Genomic DNA, 13,801 nt, shown 5'->3' on the forward strand with positions numbered 1-13,801 from the left:
CATGGGCTCTGAGCTCAGCGAGGAGTTGGCTTCTCCCTCTCCCTCCCAAGCCTGCCCTGTGCTCATGCTCTTTAATAAGTAAAATCTTTTTTTTTTTTTTTAAAGATTTTATTTATTTATTATTTGACAGAGGGAAATTACAAGTACACTGAGAGGCAGGCAGAGAGAGAGAGAGAGAAGGAAGCAGGCTCCCTGCTGAGCAGAGAGCCCGATGCGGGACTTGATCCCAGGACCCTGGGATCATGACCTGAGCCGAAGGCAGCGGCTTAACCCACTGAGCCACCCAGGCGCCCCAAATCTTTAAAAAACAAAAAGCTATCGTTTTCTCACTGAAGTGGTCATCATTATGAGCATTCCCTATGGAACTAGACAATAATGTGATTATGTTTCCTTATTGTTGCTCTGTTCTTCCCCCATGGCCTTCACTTTCCTGTCATCTACACATCAGTGTCTAAAAACAACCTGCCAGCCCCACCCTTCCAGGTTGTTTCTTTTCTTCCATAGTGGTTGGGAAATCAGACAGCGACTCTTGTTAGAACAGTGAGCTAAACACAATTTTTAAAAAAAGAAGAAGAAAGAACAGTGTGCTAAGCGTTACCAGATCTGAGACCCTCAGAAAGCTAAAACACTGGGTTGAGATGCAAAGATTTTGATGTAGTTATTGCCACGGATCCTGTTTTCAATAACTTCCAGTTCAGGGCTAAAGTCCAAAGAGACGTTTCTATTACTGTGATGCTGCACGCAGAGCTCTGTGTTTTGCCCTTCTTCTGTTTGTTATTTAGAGCCTTGCCGGTGAGCGGCCTTGAGGGGCCCCACTCAGCCTGGGAACTTCACCTCCACACGGAGTTTCAGCAAGAAGGATGAAATGTACGGCCCTGGGATACTGACACTGAGCTGGCATCCTTCAGGTTTCTGGAGCCCTTTACAGACTTCAGCCTCCTGTCACAGCACCGCGACGGCATCTGTGACCATGGCCACTTGACAGTATGACCAACTGGCCCCTGAAAGGAGACGCAGAGCCACACCAGGCAGACTGCCACCAGGGGCACACAATTGCCGGTGCCATTGTGGGGCAGCTCAGCCAGGAACCCGGAGGGGGAGGTCTAGATGATGCCACGGGGCCTGTGTTTTCAGCTGTTCTGAGCAATGAGCTCACACTGCATTTTTCACCCCATGGGCTGTGACCCATTACTAGGTTATGAAATCAGTTCAGTGGGTCACAACCAGCAAATTTCTTTAAAAAAATAAGTAGAACAGAAAATATCCAAGTGCATCACATACAGCGAGGATGTTATTTTTATAAAACTTTTGCTTCAGTTTTATATATCTGCATGTAGGTGTGTGGTGGTTGGGACACAAGATGGATTTCTCACAGGGAGTGGTGGTCAAGGAAGTCTGAAATGCGGTCCTCTAACACACATCCATCCCGCAGCTACACCTTCCTCAGACCCAGCCCTGCCACCTCCCCACCTCAATGAGAAGTCCAAAGGAATCTGTTCAAGGTCCTAAAACTGGCCTCACCTGAAGGCACAGGCGTAAGGGAAGCCTTTTTGGGGGAAGTAGGGCTTGCTGTGGCCAGAGCGGGAACAGGGAGGGGGCAGCAAGGGCAGAAGGAAAGGCATGGGCAATCTACTATGGTAAGAAGGAGTGGGGCGAACACAGGGCTGAGAAAGGCCTGTGGGGGATAGCTATGGACACCTGCACTCCTGGGGAGGGAAACTGAGGGGCTGAGGCTAGAGGAGTGGGAGTTCCTGACTTGATTCCAAAGACCTATTTTCAAAATTACCTTTGGGGGACACTAGAGGGTGGGAGAGTCAAGTGGGGTGGTGCCCAGCCTAGTGCCCCTATCTCTCAGTGAGAGGGCCTGCTTTTCTTTTGTCAATTTAAATTTAACTTTTAATTAATTAAAATGAAAAATTCAGTTCCCCAGTTATACTGGCCACTTTTCAAACTCTCAATAGCCACATAGGGCTCATGGCCATCATGTTGTATAGCACAGAGCATTTCCACCAGTGTAGCAAGGTCTACTGGACACGGGTATTCTATTAGCAATAATCGCGCCTTGGATAAACCTCATTGGCTACGATACTGCCACTGCGCAAAGCTGGACACGGGTATTCTAGAATGAGCAAATGATTAATTCATTCCAGGACTGCCTTCCCTCAGGAATCCGACGACTTCCATTATTTCTTTTACCCCTGTAGTTCTTTTTTTTTTTTTTTTAAAGCTTTTATTTATTTATTTGACAGAGAGAGATCACAAGCAGGCAGAGAGGCAGGCAGAGAGAGAGGAGGAAGCAGGCTCCCTGCTGAGCAGAGAGCCCAATGCGGGGCTTGATCCCAGGACCCTGAGATCATGACCTGAGCCGAAGGCAGTGGCTTAACCCACTGAGCCACCCAGGTGCCCCTACCCCTGTAGTTCTAAATGCACATGTCTCTAGGAGGGGTACTGGAATGACCTAAATTTTTACCAAAGAGTAACTGGTTGATATTAATGGCCTGAAGAAAGCCAGAGCCTTCGAACCCATCCACCGTAGACTGGGAATGTGTGACAGCATGTGGGATGAAGGGATGTCAGAAGACGCTGCCCTAGCCGTACGTGCGGTCTGAGGGTACTGAAGATAAGGATAAGCTCCTCTATCAGGGCATGTGGAAAACTTTGAGAACTCTGAGGAAGTCACCCACAGTTATTATTCTTCTTCAAGTGAGAGTTTATTCCCAAAAAGTCCTCAGCAAGGGGGTTATTAAACAGGAAACAAGCACTTCTCTATTTCTAGGGAGGCAGTAAGAAAGAATGGACACAGGCCTTCCCAGAGGTGGATGCCTATGAACTTGGACATCTTCTGCTCTTAACATTTGCTCTGTGACTAGGTCCATGGCTCTATCTCCTTCAACCCAATGACTCCCTGAAAAATACCATCAGCCCAGGCCTAGAGCCCCAAATACTAACTTGTTATTTCTACCAGGAGCCTCCAACGGCAATCCCAAGGAGAACTGTAACACTCTCTGGCCCTCCGTCCCCCTCCCCTATTTCCTGTATTCTGGTTTCTGGCTCATCCTCCACCTGCTCACTCGATCATCCAGGTCAGCACCCTATGAGTCACCACTGACTCCTCCCCTTCCTTCCTTGCTCCCCACCCAAGGTCACCACATCTTGGCCACCTCTCCACTCTGCCATGAATCTGCCCAGCTCTGACCCCTCCAGCCCTCACAATCACAGGAGCCACCCACTGGTCTTTCTGCTTCCCGTCAGGCCACCTCCAGCCCAGTGCTTCTTAATCACAGATAAGCAACAGAATACCTTGGAGAGGTGTTTAAAATATAGATTCTGACTCAATAGATCCAGCCAGGTTGAGCACGTGTATTTTGCAAAAGTGCCCCAGGTGATTCTGATGTGTACCCTTCATTAAGAATCACTGCCACCAAAAAAAAAAAAAAAAGGAATCACTGCCACCTCCTCCTCCTCCTCATTATTAATAACAACAAAAACAACAATTAACATTTTTTGTGCACTTACATGTACCGCCTCGTGTAATCTTCATGACAATCTTGTGAAGTAGGAGCTATCATCTACTCTGATTTTACAGGTGCTGAAACTGAGGCACAGAAGTCCCATGGCTAGTGAGAGTAGGACCAGAACATAACCCACCACTTCTTACCATTCTGCTCTCTACACCACTGTATAGACCTGACTTGAAGTGTGGTTCCCTTCTTAATACCCTTTAAAGACAGTTCTAGGAAAAGATGCGGAGGGGTACTTGGATAGCTGAGTCAGTTAAGCATCTGACTCTTGATTTCTATTCAGGTTATGATGTCAGGGTTGTAATCAAAGGGCTTGAGCTCCCGCTCAGTGGGGAGTCTTCTTGAGATTCTCTCTCTCCCTCTTCCCCTCCCCCCTTCTCCTGCACGCTCTCTAAAATAAATAAATAAATCTTAAAAAAAAAAAAAAGGAGAGGCACCTGGGTGGCTCAGTCCCTTAAGTGTCTGCCTTCAGCTCAGGTCATGATCTTGGGGTCCTGGGTTCAAGCCCCACATCAGGCTACCTGCTTAAGGGGGGAGCCTGTTTCTCCCCCTGCTCCTGTTTTCTCTCACTCTCAAATAAATAAATAAAATCTTTAAAAATAAAAAATATATTTTTTTAAAGATAGGAGCTTAGGGACACACTCGTGATTTCCCTCTCCATCTAATCTCCCACCGCAGCTTCTTAACTCTACAAGAAATATTTTGATCATGGTGGTAGTTATAGAGTATACACATTACAAATATTCGCTGAGATGTACGCTTAGGATGTGTAGCTTTCTTGTATGTTCATTCCTCCTCAGTAAAAAGGATTCTGGAAATAGTCACTTAAAAAGAAAGAGAAAAAGAAGAAAGGAAGGAAGGAAAGAGAAAGAAAGAGAGAGAGAGAGAAAGAAAGCAGGAAAGGAAAGGAAGAAAGAGGGAGAGAGGGAGGGAAAGAAAAGAGGAAGGAGGGACAGTAAGAAAGGAAGGGAAGGAAGGAAAAGAAAGGGAGGAACGAGGGAAGGATGGAAGACAAGGAAGGAAGGAAGGGAGGAAGGAAGAAAAGGGAAGGGAAGGGAAGGGAAGGAAAGAAAAGAAAGAAGGAGGGAGGGAGGGAGGGAAAGAGGGAGGGAAGGGAGGAAGGAAAAGGGGAGTGAGGGAGGGAGAGAAGGAAGGAGGAAAGCGAGGGCCAAGCAAACATGAAATAAGTAAAAACATGCATGCTCAGAAGAAATTAGGAAGAAGCCATTACAATGCTGGTGATTATGAAGAATTCTTTCTGGAATAACACATTTAAAAACAGATTAATAAAAAATCCCCAGAGCTAACCCACAGGAAACCCTTAGAGAAGACCAGGATTGAAGAGGGCACTGCCTGGAGGCAGGGTCCCCCGCAAGATGGACAGGTAGACCCCGGTATAGGATGGTGAGACTAGAGCGGGAAGCACACGGCTAGGCATACAGCAGCCACAGCAGCAGAGACACAAGAGCTCTGAAGGTCCATAGGGCTGTCTTTGGGTCAGACTATGGAATGTCCCACATGGAGGTCAATGGGAGGGAGGGGCTTCTTCCTTAAAGAGCCCGGTGATTTCTGCATCCTGAAGAAAGTCCAGCCCCATCAAATCCAACTCCAAATCCGAATGTTTGCTGCTTATGAATATAAAGGGCTCCACTGGGATGACCCATGTTTCCAGCTCCACTGTGTAGTCCAAAGGAGGAGGACTTAGCACACTGATTTTAAGTCTATCTTAAAAGAACAAAGAAAATTCTGAGAAAAACAGTGTGATGATGTATACCTCACACTAGCATCTATTAAGCTATATTAAAGAAAAGGTGATCAAAATAGAAGGTACTGGTGGGCGCCTGGGTGGCTCAGTGGGTTAAGCCGCTGCCTTTGGCTCAGGTCATGATCTCAGGGTCCTGGGATCGAGTCCCACATCGCGCTCTCTGCTCAGCAGGGAGCCTGCTTCCTTCTCTCTCTCTCTGCCTGCCTCTCAGTGTACTTGTAATTTCTCTCTGTCAAATAAATAAATAAAATCTTTAAAAAAAAAAAAATAGAAGGTACTGGTGTATGAACAGATCAATTCACTGGAACAGACCAGAGTCCTAGAGCAGACCCAGGTATGTGTGGAAATGTACTGTAAGATGTAGTCAGTATTTCAGATCAGGAGGCTAAGGATAGATATTTTAATCATTGCTGACTAGGAAAAAGAAGTTAAACTCTCAACTCTCAGAATTTACCAAAATGTTACAAATTCCATATAGGTTAAGAATTAAATGTAATTTTTTTCCTTTTTTACTTATAAATGTAACTTGTTAAAAAGAAACCATTTAAGTATTGAGAATTGATATGAATATATAATTCTGCAGCAGAAAAAAAATTTTTTCTAAGCCTGACACAAAGACAGAAGCATAGGTTCTGCCTAGAGATCCAAATACCAATGAGTTCTCTCCACCAGGAACCTCCATCAACAATCCCAAGATGGATTATAACAATCTCCACCCCTGCTCCCCACCCCAACGTTTCCATGTATTTCTGAGTCTGGCTCATCCTCTACCTGCTTACTCTGCCATCCAGATGAGTACCTTTGAATCACCCCAGACTCTTCCTGCTCCCTCCTCATTCCCCCCTCCCAAGGTTACCATTTCTTAGCCACCTCTCATTCTGCCCTGAACCTGTGCAGCTTGATCCTCACCAGCCTGGCCCCAACTGAAGGCCTCATCCTACCACCCTGTTACCAGCTCAAGGACTGCCATGGGCCTCTCTACTTCTAGTCACAGCCACCTCCAGTCCAATGGCTTGGAAATCTATAAAGACCACCTTGACTGCATGGACATTTTAGGTTAATAAATTCTTAAATATGCAAATGACAATCTAGGATAAACGGTTGTTATATAAGAAAGGCTAAGAGTTAATATCTTGAATATATATCAAGTTCTCCTTTAAATCAAAAAGACAGGGGCGCCTGGGTGGCTCAGTGGGTTAAGCTGCTGCCTTCGGCTCAGGTCATGATCTCAGGGTCCTGGGATCGAGTCCCGAATCGGGCTCTCTGCTCAGCAGGGAGCCTGCTTCCTCCTCTCTCTCTCTCTCTGCCTGCCTCTCTGCCTACTTGTGATCTCTCTCTGTCAAATAAATAAATAAAATCTTTAAATAAAAAAAAAAAGACAAAAAAAGAATAAGCCACACTGAATAATAATAAAACACCACACAAATGAAATGAAAAAAATATATACCAATAGAAAACTAAATAAAGCACATAATCAATCCTTCAAGAGAGAATTACCAATGACTAATTGGCCTGTAAAAAAAAAAGAGTCCCGGGGCGCCTGGGTGCCTCAGTGGGTTAAGCCGCTGCCTTTGGCTCAGGTCATGATCTCAGGGTCCTGGGATCGAGTCCCACATTGGGCTCTCTGCTCAGCAGGGAGCCTGCTTCCTTCTCTCTCTCTCTGCCTGCCTCTCAGTGTACTTGTAATTTCTCTCTGTCAAATAAATAGATAAAATCTTTAAAAAAAAAAAAAAGAGTCCCACTAATAAAATAATAATTTTTTAAAAAGAAAAGCAAAATAAGGCAGCAACAATAAATTACTATTTTTACTTATCAAATTTGCAATTAAAAAAAAGTAGGGGCACCTGGCTGGCTCAGTCATTAAACCTCTGCCTTCGGCTCAGGCCATGATCCTAAAGTCCTAGGATCAAGCCCTGTGTCAGGCTCCCTGCTCAGTGGGGAGTCTGCTTCTCCCTTTCCCACTCCCACTCCTTGTGTTCCCTCTCGCTGTCTTTCTCTCTCTGTCAAATAAATAAATAAAATCTTAAAAAAAAAAAAAAGTAGTATTCCCTAATATTGGGAAAGCTGCAGGCAAAGAGATGCTCTCATAAGACTGGGGGTAAGCGCCTAAGTTGATCTGTCCTCTCTGGAAGGCAACTGGGCAATATAAAATGAACCCATTGAAAGTGTGCATATTTTTTTATCTACCAATTGTACTTCAAGACTGTATTCTAAGAATAAAAATAAGGATGTACACAAAGTCAAATTTTATAGAAGCCTTACTGTTAGTAACCCAAGGGGCAATAATAAGGGATTAGTTAAATCATGGTAGATATACAGTGAAATCTACAGAGCCGTAAGAAGTGTGTTTATTGTCAAAGAAAACTGTTTACAATGTATTGCTAAATACAAAAAGCAAGTCACGGAACCATATGTATGAGACAAACCCAGTTATGTAACAAAATACATGTGTGTACACATCCACATATGTGCACAGATAAAAGATCTTTAGGCATGTAATCAAAATAATAACACATACCACTGACTAGTATTAATAGTATGACTTCTTACTTCCTTCTTTGTTCTTTGTGTTTCCCACTTTTAAAAGAACCATGGTGGTGTGATATAGACCTCCTTCCCTACCATCTGCCTGGAGGGAGTCCCTGTCCAGAATTCCCATTTGACTCTGAACATCTACATGCCTTACACATGATATATGTGGTATTTCTTATGCTTCTGTTTAACTTTTCAAACTTAATCTTGTCTCTTCAATTCTCTAGACCATGGGTAAGGGTCTCACAGTGCCTACAGGTTCTTGGCAAATGGCCCATGAAAGACCATGTCACCTCTGTGCCCGTGACCCTGTGGGCTGCCTGAGCACAGACTGGTTGGCTCCACAGGTGTGGCATTCAAGCTCAGCTGCAGGCCAGGCTTGAGGCTGCATGTTGTGGGCCACCTGTCAATTTCGTCCCATTGAAGATGCTTATTGTTGCTGCTCATTATTGTTGAGTGACAAGGCTGTTTGTTTAAAGCACAGGTTACTGCCCCCACACCCAGAGGCAAAGCCAATCCTATGGCATCCTATAATTAAGGAACCAATGAGTATTTCCTCTGGCTTTGATCCAACTGATCCCCTCCCACTTCTTCCGCCACCCTCCCCCCATTTACAGCTTCCCATCTTGGCTACTGGAGGCCTCCTTTGGAAGAGCAGCCCCTTCATCAAAACTATGGGCCTAATCAGAGTAGTCCTATGTCCCTGGTGTCCCAAGCTTGACTCACCAGCTCCTCCTTGTCCTCCTGTGATCAGGTCTGCTCTCATATTTAAGCGAATCTGCCACCCAAGCAGTTCAGCCTATAGAATGAAAGAGCCCTAGGAGACCACTGTAGGAAGGACGTAGGATTTTTTATGCAAATCCACTAAGTTAATTTTCATGGTTGTCCATAATCTCTGTAATCAGTACTCACTTTGGTGAGGGAAGGAAAAAAATACAAAAGCCATCAGAAATGGGAGAGTCAGAATCTGGGAGTAAAGACCAGTCCTGCTTGTTTTCCCTCCTTGTATAGCTATGTACAATCCCCGGTGCTCCCAAGGTTCTAGAAGTAGCAAAGAAGGCAGGGAGGTCCTGCTGTGCTTACCATGAGCATGTACAGAGGGTATCTGGAGACTGAGCCTAGACTGCCACCATGGGAACCTTGGACTAGGTACTTTACAGCTCCATGACTCGGCTTCCCCATCTGCAAGATGAGATGATAATAGTGGAACCTGCCTCACAGACCTGTAAGGATTAAATGAGTTAATGAAGATAAAGCACTTAGAACAGTTGCAAGCTACAAGAGAACAAGACATAAACGTGCTTGGCACTGTTAACAGAAGGAGGAGCTACATGGTGACAGTCATGTTGGGAACTGTCTAGCCTCTGTAGCCAATGGTTTCTCAGCCTCAACACTAGTAACATTTTGGGCTGGTAACTCTTCCTTGTGAGCAGCTGTTCTGCACACTGAAGGATGTTTAGCAGTAGCCCTGGCCTCTCTCTACCCACTGTATACCAGTAGTACCCCACTAACCCTCCCACATACCAATTTGTGATAACCAAAAATAGCTCCAAACATTGCTAAATGTCCCCTGCTAGTGGTATTGGGACAAAATTGCCCCCTTTCAGACCACTGATACAGTCCTATAAAAGCCACTGTCACAGGGGCACCCAGCAGACTCAATAGAGCACCGACTCTTCTTTTTTAGAGGGGACAGGAAAAGGGAGAGAAAGAATCTTAAGCAGGCTCCATGCCCAGCACGGACGGAGTCTGATGCAGGGCTCAATCTTGCAACTCTGAAATCATGACCTGGGCCAAAATCAAGAGTCAGACGCTCAACCTACTGAGCCACCCAGGTGCCCCTAAAACACGTGACTCTTGATCTCGAGGTCATGAGTTCAAGCCCCACGTTAGGTATAGAATTTACTTTTAAAAAGGTAGTGGTGGGGGCGCCTGGGTGGCTCAGTGGGTTAAGCCGCTGCCTTCAGCTCAGGTCATGATCCCAGGGTCCTGGGATCGAGCCCCACATCGGGCTCTCTGCTCCGCGGAGAGCCTGCTTCCTCCTCTCTCTCTCTTTGCCTGCCTCTCTGCCTACTTGTGATCTGTCTGTCAATTAAAAAATTTAAAAATCTTAAAAAAAAAAAAAAAAGGTAGTGGTGGTGGGGCGCCTGGGTGGCTCAGTGGGTTGAAGCCTCTGCCTTCGGCTCAGGTCATGATCCCAGGGTCCTGGGATCGAGCCCCACATCGGGCTCTCTGCTCAGCCGGGAGCCTGCTTCCTCCTCTCTCTCTGCTTGCCTCTCTGCCTACCTGTGATCTCTGTCAAATAAATAAATAAAATATTTTTTAAAAATAAAATAAAATAAAATAAAAAGGTAGGGGGTAAGCGTCTGGTGGCTCAGTTGGTTGGGTGGCTGCGTTTGGCTCAGGTCATGATCTCAGGAGTCCTGGGATTGAGCCCCACACTGGCCTCCCTGCTCAGCAGGAAATCAGCTTCTCCCTCTCTGTCCAGCCCTCCCCCTGCTGTGCTCTGTCGCTCTCTCAAATAAATTAATTAAATCTTTAAAAAAAAAAAAGCTACTGCTATGGAGAAGCTATGCCACACACTCGGCAGGTCTGGTATGGATCCAGGACTAAAGATCCCACAATGGGGCCCCTTGTGGCTTGATGTAGGAGCTGCAGGTGGGGAAGTACAGAGCAGCCAATTCTATTTCTGTAGGTGGCTGCCATTTTCTTTCCAGGCAGATGGAATGGGAAACTGGGGCCTACTCTAGTCGGAAGTTACCCTCACCCCTGAGAGACTAAGAGGGTGTAGACAGAAAGGGAGTCCAGGAGCTGACTTCTCTGGCAGCTTGTGTCTGTGGCCTTGAGAGGCCTCACGAGAGCCCTGAAGAGCCCAGAAGGGAGAAGGCCATAGAGGATTCAGAGCTGCCTTCAGCTCAGGTCATAATCCCAGGGTCCTGGGATTGAGCACCATATCAGGCTCCTTGCTTAGTGGGGAACCTGCTTCTCCTTCTCCTTCTGCCTGCCACTCCCCTAGCTTGTGCTCTGTCAAATAAATAGAATCTGAAGGGCACCTGGGTGGCTCAGTGGGTTGAGCCGCTGCCTTTGGCTCGGGTCATGATCTCGGGGTCCTGGGATCAAGTCCCACATCGGGCTCTCTGCTCGGCGGGGAGCCTGCTTCCTCCTCTCTCTCTCTCTCTGCCTACTTGTGATGTCTCTCTGTCAAATAAATAAAATTAAAAATCTTAAAAAAAAATAAAAATAAATAAATAGAATCTGAAAAAAGAAGAAGGAGGAGGAGGAGAAGGAAAAACCGTTAGCAATAGTTCTATCTAGAGAGTAGGAACAGAGGACTGGAGAACTTTTGCTTTCTCCTTTGGTACTGTTAAAATTTTCTACTATGAGCATGTATGTTTTTGAAAATAATAGTTTTTTACTGTTTTTTAAGATTTTATGTATTCATTTGTCAGACAGAGAAAGCACAAGCAGGGGCAGCGGCAGGCAGGGAGAGAAGCAGGCTCCCTGCTGAGCAAGGAGCCTGAAGCTGGGCTGGATGCCGGAATCCCAGAACCCTGGGATGATGACCTGAGCTGAAGGCAGACACTAACTGACTGAGCCATCCAGGCATCTCGGATATTGTTTTTTTAAAAAGAACAGATAAATTTATATCTACTGATGGAGAAACATTTTTAAGATACATTGCAACTTTTTTTTAATAGCACAAGCCATAGGAATGAATCTCAGTTCACAAATTCAAGTGTGAAGGACACCAAACTTTAGTTTCTATAACTCAACTCAAATGTTTATGGTAAGCTCCTATCGTGCCAACAGGAAACTCAACTATAGGTGTATCTGAGTTCTCCTGAACTGAATACTGAGAAATGCCAGGCATGGAGCAGAGGAGGTGGCTGTGAAGCTGGCTGAAGCCACTCTAATAGCCTCTGCTGCTCTCTGCCACCCATGGGCATCCAAGAATCTTGGACCAGGCTGACTGTGTCCCTACAGCTTGGTGGCCACCCCTCTCTGGGATCTTACTCCTGCCTGCCCAGGTGATCTGCTAGAAAGCAGGTGGGACTCTGGAGACCACAGATCTTTCTGTCCTGTCTCTCCTGCCCTGAGCCAGTCTGGGGAAGAGAGGTCTGCAAAGAACTGGAGGTTCTTTCCACTCCCGGTGAAATCCTTCTTTCTCATTTCTAGTCAAGGTATTGAGTCTGTGCAAGAGAATCGTTTTCCTTCAATGAGCTATTCCACAAACCCTAAAGTTCTCATAAGTGCCTAAGTTTTTGGCACACAAAAGCCAGAGACACCTGAAACTTGATTCTATTTTCTAATCTGGGGAGCTAGCTCAAGAGGAAATGAGCTCCAGGAATGTGAGAGTGGGAAAGGGGAAAATCCAAGAAGAAAGAGATTTCTCCAATATTATGCCAGCCAAATATATGTATAAATATGGAGCAAAACGTCTGAACATTCCCACCAAAGAATTAACAGTGTCTACCAGTAGGGTAAGCTTTTAGCCTAGGGGAAGGGCTAGAAGGGGGGCTTTACCTTTTTACTTTATGTATTTCTAAACTGCTTTTTAAAGAAAGATTTTATTTATTTATTTATTTATTTATTTGACAGAGATCACAAATAAGCAGAGAGGCGGGGGGGGGGGCAGGCTCCCCACTAAGCGGAGAGCCCGAAGAGGGGTTCAATCGCAGGGCCCTGAGATCATGACCAGAGCCGAAGGCGTCAACCCACTGAGCCACCCAGGTGCCCTTTTATTTTTTAATGATGAAGCTCTATTCAGTATCACTTATATCATCTACTATTTTAAATATATAAATACACATATATTTTTCCCTCTAGGCTAGAGCTGAAGGGTGATGCAGGTCACACCTATTTAGCCCACCCAAGGGCAGAACCTTGTGGAGTATATGTGCATGAAGGGTTGCAAGACTTGTTAGGAAAGAACTATTCCTAAGGGAAGGAGACAAGCACAGTGAACTGAACCAGGGCCAAAGCTTTGCTCAGTGGAAAGGGGGAAGTAATTCTGAGCTGAAGTCGTAGTAGTTGTGACGTACACATATCCGTGGGATCAAACCTCAAGGATCTGTGAAGCACTGGAGGTGCCAGCAGCCTCCCAGCCCCACTCCTGCAGTGGAGCCAGCTGATCTCGTGCCAGCAGGAGTGTCAGTGGCTCCCAGCAGGCGCAGGGCGTCTAATGGGTGTGGCAATGTCCAGCAGAACTGATAGCTCCATGGGGTGTGACAGGGGCAAAGGGAGGTTGCCGAGTGGAGGAGGGGGAAAAAGATAGCTGGGAGTGGGAGGGTGTAGCTGTCTAACCTTATCCAACAGCGCCGGGGAGACACACACCCTGGGGACGCCCAAAATGCTCACGGGGCGAGGGTGTGGGAGGTAGGCAAGACCTGGAATTCTGCACTGGCAGGTAGGAGCAAGAGTCAGAGATACACGTGGATGAGCTCTAATGATGTGACAAGTGCACAGGTGTGCAGGTGTGTGCACAGGTGGGGAGCACAGAAGAGGGAGCCACAAAGTCTACATGGGAGGGGTCATGGAAGGTCTCCTGAGTCAACTGACATCGGTAATTCAGAGTGGGTGGGAAGGGTGGAGGGCATGAGGAACTGCACGTGCAAAGGCCTGGAGCTGTGCGGGAGCTAGCCAGAGGCTGGGGGAACTAACTTAGAGTACCACAGACTCAATACAGGGGAGTGGTCAGTGAGGCCACGCAGATTGGGTTCCTTGATAAGGAATTTGAACTTTATTCTGCTGGCAATGGTGAAGCTCAGAAGAGGGCTTTTATGCAGGGAAATGAGATGAACAAATTACCAGGCAAATTTTTCACCACCACACTCCCACCACTCCTAGCTAACTCTCACCGAGTGTGTAGTCTCAGAGTGTTGCTTCCTCCAGGAAGTGTTCCCTCACCACCTTTCGGGCTCAGCTAGCCCTCAGCTCAGGCTTCTAGAGGCTCGCAAGCACTGCCCTCTCCTCCTTCCCCATC

General features: G+C 46.3%; 1 long non-coding RNA gene and 1 pseudogene across 17 annotated transcripts in view; both read right to left on the reverse strand.

The window, feature by feature from the left end:
- The window catches only part of LOC101674755, a 111,716-nt gene that overhangs the window by 28,994 nt on the left and 68,921 nt on the right, over positions 1-13,801 (reverse strand). For 16 of the 17 annotated variants that reach the window (XR_001177809.2, XR_006606433.1, XR_006606434.1 and 13 more), the window contains one exon: positions 8,902-9,041. This is a non-coding gene — a long non-coding RNA (uncharacterized LOC101674755). The remainder of the gene's footprint in view (positions 1-8,901; positions 9,042-13,801) is intronic. The other variant, XR_001177822.2, reaches the window with a different exon arrangement.
- Positions 1,897-2,106, reverse strand: LOC123391815 (annotated as a pseudogene).

The sequence above is a fragment of the Mustela putorius genome, unplaced genomic scaffold, assembly GCF_011764305.1.
Source record: "Mustela putorius furo isolate JIRA1106 unplaced genomic scaffold, ASM1176430v1.1 tig00000281_pilon_pilon_pilon, whole genome shotgun sequence".
Classification (NCBI taxonomy): domain Eukaryota; kingdom Metazoa; phylum Chordata; class Mammalia; order Carnivora; family Mustelidae; genus Mustela; species Mustela putorius.